The sequence below is a fragment of the Typopeltis vanoorti genome, chromosome 1 (genome assembly GCF_054136105.1).
Source record: "Typopeltis vanoorti isolate ZY-2024b chromosome 1, IOZ_Tvanoo_1.0, whole genome shotgun sequence".
Classification (NCBI taxonomy): Eukaryota; Metazoa; Arthropoda; class Arachnida; order Uropygi; family Thelyphonidae; genus Typopeltis; species Typopeltis vanoorti.
In genome coordinates, this window is record NC_143549.1 from 189,008,505 (window position 1) to 189,015,484 (window position 6,980).

Genomic DNA, 6,980 nt, shown 5'->3' on the forward strand with positions numbered 1-6,980 from the left:
CTCTCATTTCTTGATTCAGATAATTTAAAATGTTATAAGTAATTAGATTGAATTTTGCTTTCTAAATTAGATATGAAATTATTCCAGCTTTCGCTTTGTTAATTAAAAAATATTAACCCCTTAATCCCAAAATAACTGATACAGTTGACTCTCACCATAAGAAACCTCTAACCCAGGAAGTATTTGCTATAATGGATAGTTTGGTATAGTGCAGATATACAGCATAGCATTGTGCCTATGGATTTTTGGTTGGGGCTTTCCACTGGTTTGTTACAATAGCATTTGCTATAGAGAGTTGATTGTGTGATGCTTGTAGAATGTTTTTAGTAGAAACTTGTCAAAATTATTACCAAAAAGTTATGTTAAAGCATTCAAAATTCTGAATTTATTATTTTCATTTAAAGTATGTATTTAGAAGTAGGAATTGTTCTTTTTTTTTCCTCTCCCACATTTCATATTTTTGCCCGTTTTTGGCATGCTGCTCTCTTGATATAGTGTCTCTTGTCTCTTTCGTAATGAACAGATTTTCTTTTTAGAGGTCTGAAGACACTGAACTTTGGTTCACTGTTTGAATTGTTAAAATTATTCCATTTGTAAGTCAAACCCTACAATAGTTAAGTGGTCTGGTTTAGGATGGCTGCATTTGATGGCAAACACTCATCAAAATTACTACTAAAAAGATTTAGAAACAGAATTCTGATTTTTCAGAATTCTTTGTTTGTTGTTTTTGTTTCAAGTGCTTATTTTTAAAGCTGAATTACTGTATTTTATTTATTTTTCAAACACAGACTCACACAGTGTGAGACTTCCAGACCAGTTTGTTTCTACTTAGCTATTGGTTGGAATAATAAAGCATTTATCATTTTTCACACATCTAGTAAGCACTTAGGGCTCTCAGTTGGATGTGAAGAGTAAAAGGACAAAACTGGCAAACTTTAGTGATAATACTGATAATGACTTAAATTTGATGTAGCAATCTTGCATGTTTTAATGAACAAAATGCAAGGCTTCTAGAAAACAAAAAAACGGTTTTGCACATTAATTCATGCTGTTTGGAGTAATGTTTCAACTGTACTCAGAATAAAGAAAATTTGAGGTGTATAACTTCATTTTTATAGTTGGTCAATGTTCTGGTGTTAATATATCATTAGAAAAATAATAGGAAAATAAAATGTTTCATGAAAATAGCTTGAGTACAATGCAGGTACAAATCCAGAGAAGACTGTCATGAGAATAAGACAGTTTTTATTTGAAGACTTGCAACCAAATGAGCATCAGTGGTTGAAAGTCAGAAAAAGTGTAAAAGCTTCTATTGTTATAAGGGGCCAATTATAAAACACTAAAAGATATTTGCTTTGCTTTCATGCATGTTTAGAGAGCAGTGTGTGTTTATCTCTAATCTATGATGTCATGCTACATCTGAATGATTAATATAGAGCTTTCTTTTTAGGCATTTAAGCAGTAGTGATTCTAATGAAAACACAGTAACTTGACAGCAAATGTACAAATAATACTCTTGATATCCTTGCCAGTTTGATAAAACTTCAAACAAGTTTTTGAGAAAAAATAGATATGCTACCTTGAGCTAACCATGATCAGGTTATATACATTCCAGTTATTTCTTATTTCACTTTTTTCATTTATTTCACCCCCGTTCTTTAATTCATATTTGAACCTTGGCCAATATACACAACAGTTAACTACGAATATCTCACCTTAACTCAGTTTTCTAGGTAATTGCCCAATCTTTTACACTGTCTTAAAATAATTTCTAATGTCCTTATCCCAACTATTTTGCTCAGTGTCTTATGTGCTTATTCTCTTTCCTTCTTACTTGTTATGTGCTTTCTTGTTATAAGCATAGTGGGGTACACCATCTAGAATTGCTACATGAACTATAGCAAACTTCTAGAGACCACAAGAAAATAGTTTACTGTAGTTTTCCTTAATTTCCTTCGGGCATTGTGCTTGTGAGTTTGAACTTTTGAAGAAATTTAAATTGGGATTCATTTGATAGCTTCCTTCCCTCTTCCCTTTATAAAAGGTCATGCTGAGATACTCAAGATTTTTCATATTGTCAGTACTCAGTATACACTACTTGGAAAGAAGTCAACAGAAACACTGATTGGCAATGTGCATCATGCCATGTAATGAATCATCTCTTTGTAGCCAGTATAAATTGGAGGAATATGATGCTCCCAAGTTAGTGCAACTGTGTCCTGGTAAATTGGCAGAGTTTGAAAGAGGCATTGCAATAGCCTGCCATGTTGCAGGCCTATCTGTTTGGCAAATTGTTGACAAGTTGAGTCTTCCCAGGTTAACAATCATTGATACCATACTGAGGTGGATGTGCAGGGCTTCAACTACAAATGCTACTCACAGCGGATGACCCATTACACTCATCAAAAGTGGCCATAGGGTACTACAAAGGATAAGATATAATTTGCCATTTGTCGGCTGACATGTTGAATGTGGAATTCGGGCATTGACTGGAACACGAATCTGCACAAAAACATTCAAAACTGAGGCTCACAACATGAAAGCCCCACATTACCTGAACCAACATGCAGCATTGTCTTCAGTGGTGTAAAGAGCATGTAAAGTAGGACGTTGGTAGCTTGGAAAGCTGTGTTATGAGTGAAGAATCACATTATTCTCTATACCAAGCTGATGGATGATTCTGGATGTGGCAGATGCTTGGTGAACATCTCTTACCAGAATGCGTAACCCCACCTATGAAATTCGGAAGTATTGGTGTGTTGATGCTATGGTGCTGTTTTTGACCTCGGACTTCTGTTTGTGGTGCCATGAATATTGAACTCCAAGAAGTATGTGAATTCAGGATAATACAGTGGCTACTTTGTGGCATTTCTACATAACTGATCATTATCTTTCAGCATAACAATACACTGTGTCAATAAGGTGCTGCTGCTGCTGTAACTGCATGGTTTGTGGACTTGAATGTCACAAACCTGACTTTCCTTCACAGATCCCTGATCTCAATCCTATTGAACATCTATGGGATGAATTGGAGCATCGGGTGAGGTTAAGGGATGTCTGCCCAAAAACATTCCAGGACCTCATTTACATGCATACAGATAGAATGGTCAAAAAGTGCTCGGAATATTTCAGGCAATTAAGACTTACTTGCTGTAGTTTTTGGTGAAATATGGAAGAAATCATTTTTATAAACAGAAAGAGAAAATACAAATTAAAGGTAACACATTCTGAACATACAGTTGGTTGCTGATTTTGATCAGGAGGGGTGGATGCATTAACAAATACCTCCTTCGGTCTCTTATAATTATTAGAGGAGATTGAAGGAGGAAAGGGCACGTATAGCGAGGAAATAATTACGTAGGTACTGAGAAACTAATCTACGAAGCATGTAATTGAGATCTAGTGGTTGAAATGTTGAATTTGGTGATCCATCAATTTATTTTAATCCTCGTGATAGTACTGAATGTGATAGATTCAAAAATCTAATAGAGAAGAGATTTTTCACAGAATGGAAAGAGGGAGTGGAACAAGACATCCATGTAAACTGCATAAGGGTGTAAGCAGAGGAGTAAGAAGCAGGTTTTTTACATGGAGAGTGGTTGGTGAGCAGATATGCATTGAGTGTATTGTTGAATGTAGACACATTGAATCAGTTTATGGCACATTTGGATGAGCTTTGCATGTGACAATGTGTATCTCTGACTCCATGGAGGTTGGATGTTAATAACTATGCCATTGAAATAGTTCAGTATCTCCACAAGGCTAACTGCACTGATACCTACTCTTTGAAGAGGGTTGTATAATGTTATACATTATGGAATACAAAGAGCAGCTTGGTGTTCATTTTAGAAATTATGGACTTTACAACCATGTTATAAATAACTTAATTTCCCGACATTTCGATCTTCATAATAAGATCATCATCTGGAGTATATACAAGGACAAGCTCAGTTACATTACACATGGTAAACTAAAGAAATGATTTGATCACCAGTTATTCTACTGGAATGGCCTCTAGTGAAAAAAAAATTACAAATTAATTCGTTTAGAAACTACATCAAAGCGAAATTCTATTTAAGATAACATGAGAAAAACATTCTTTCTTATAGTCTATAGTGTGTTTAATTTGTTCATAAATGATATAGGAAAGGATCAGAGGAACAGTTCATTTGTTTGCGGATGATGCAAAGTTGGGTAGGGCAATAGTGAATGCAGAATTTTGCAGGATGATTTGGATAGATTGGAGGTCTGGGCTAGGGAGAATGGATGTCAATTTAATGTGGCAAAATGTAAGGTTATGCATTTTGGGGTGAAAAGATTGGAGGCAATTTACTGCATTGGTGGAACCGTGCTCCAGGAAATTGATGAGGCATGAGATTTAGGAGTGTTGGTGGATAAGGAATTGAAATTTAGGGGACACATTGCAAAAGTGGCCAAATCAGCTCATCAAATCACTTGGTTGCTGAAGAATACGTTGACAAGCAGGTTATTGTTCCTCTGTATCGAGCCTTGCTAAGACCCCATCTCGACTACTGTGCTCAGATTTGTCATCTAGGTTTCTTCTTGGTGGGGAGGAGGTGGAGAGGATCCAGAGGCGAGTGACCAAGATGATAGCAGGTCTGTGGAATGAATCATACGAGAACAGGTTGAGGATTTGTGGGTTGCAAAAATTGGTTGATAGGCGGAGGAGGGGAGATATGATTGAAACATTCAAATTACTGAAGGGTTTCTATAAAATTAATTCAGAAGATATTTTTGAGAACAGGGCTGGTTGTGGGAGGACTAGGGGACATCCATGGAAACTGGGCAAAAGTGTGGTTAGTAAGGGTGTTAGAGCTGGGTTCTTTACTTTTAGAGTAGTGAATGAGTGGAATGCGCTCCCTGAGTCTGTGGTGGATGCTGTGACAGTGAATGAGTTTAAGGTGAGGTATGATAGATACTGTATGAATGTCAAATAGTTGTGGTGAATATGATTTAGGGCCTCCCTCGATGAGTCTGACTCCCTGGAGTTGCCCGTAATAATAGTAATAGTAATAAGTCTTCTTTCAGTAACAATGATGGCTTATTTTTAACATTGCAATTGTTATTTTAGAATTAGGATTCTGGATTATCTACAGTCCTGTTTATGGTTAACTCTTAGAAAGGTTCCGTGGGTAGAATATTTCCCGACGTTTCGATCTTCATATCAAGATCATCATCTGGAGTATATACAAATGTCTCATAGTATATACAAAATTCGAATTTCTCCACAGTGAACGTTAAGAACCAACCAGAACAGGGGCCAGCAGGTAACAGTAACGTAGTCAACCTATCCAATCATGCCTTAAAGATGAACTGTTGCTACTCAGCAAAGGTCTAAATTTTGCCGCTGCACCCAGATAGATAAACAAACTGGATTTTTATTTGTAATATTGAAAGAGGCTTCAGATTCGTCCCAAATAACATAGCAGACAAAGTACGTTTAGAAACCGCCAACATTTTAAATGTAAATCACAAGAAAACAATAAGTAACTTAACAAAATACGAATTAACTGCATTGAAATCAAATTCGAACATCGTAATAACTAGAGCAGATAAAGGAAGTGCCACCGTTATTCTAAACCGAACCACTTATTTAGAAAAAATGAATCTGCTAGTCTCGGACAATAATACATACCAACTCGTTAAATATGAACCAACCAATACAATAAAAAAGAAAACAGAAAAACTACTTAAATCAATTATTACATGGTCAAAACCCGAAGATATGGTCAAAAAACTACTTCCACACTACGCTCGTTCCCCGAGAATTTACGGGCTACCGAAAATAGACAAAACACACCACTCCGGCCGATAGTCGAAGGGGTAGATACCCCGAATTATCGCCTAGCCAAGAAATTAGCGGCAAGGCGATAATTCGGGGTATATTAGAAACACAACACTTCATAAACAAAGACATTACATTAGAAAAAGATGATTTATTAGTCAGTTTTCACGTCTCTGCCCTCTTTACGAAAGTCCAAATCAATGACACAATTCTTCTTTTACAGAACAAATTCCCTCCAGATATCACGGCGCTCTTTGCGCATGTATTACGTTCTGGTTATATTTTGTATGGCAAAACGCTTTTTTCCTACAAAAAGAAGGCACAGCCATCGGCTCGCCGTTATCCCCCCCCCCCCCATTGCTAATTTTTATATGGAACATTTTGAGCAACATGCTTTACATTGCTCTCCTTTAACATGTTCATTGCCAATCAAGCGTGATGCGAGTTCTCGCCAAACGGCCGATCACGCGTTATCGCGTGGACGTCGCTAACTAAAAAAATTGGCCACCGCCCGAAATTCCAATTTTCAGCTTGGCAATGAACGATATCGCGTGATGCGAGTTCTCACCAAGCGGCTGATCACGCGTTATCGCTTGGACGTCGCTAATTAAATTAAAAAATAAAAATAAAAAATTGGCCACCACACGAAATTCCAATTTTCAGCTTGGCAATGAAAGTGTTAAAACCCAAAGTCTGGTTTAGATACGTTGACGATGTTTTCGCGATCTGGTCCCATGGCCACTAGACACTTTCCTTAGCCACCTAAACAAACAACACAAACCCATACAAATCACAGTTGATATTGAAAAACAACACACTTCCGTTTCTAGATACCCTTGTCACACATCTTCCTTCTGGCAGTCTTTCCTTCACTGTTTACTGGAAACCGACACATACTGGCTAATAAATATATACACATAAACTCCTACCACCACCCTACTAGGTGTCATTAATACTAAAAAAACAGGGCTTTGAAAATCTGCTCCAAGGAACATGTTCTGAAAGACTAATTTAAAGTTATCAGCAATACTTTTCTAAAAAATAATTACAGCCAAAACACCATTAACAAAATTCTCTACAAGACCAATAAAACACAAAGATAAACCAGACTACAATAAAACTAACCATTCCTTACCTTAAAGGGACATCAGATAAAATAAACAGAATAGTACAA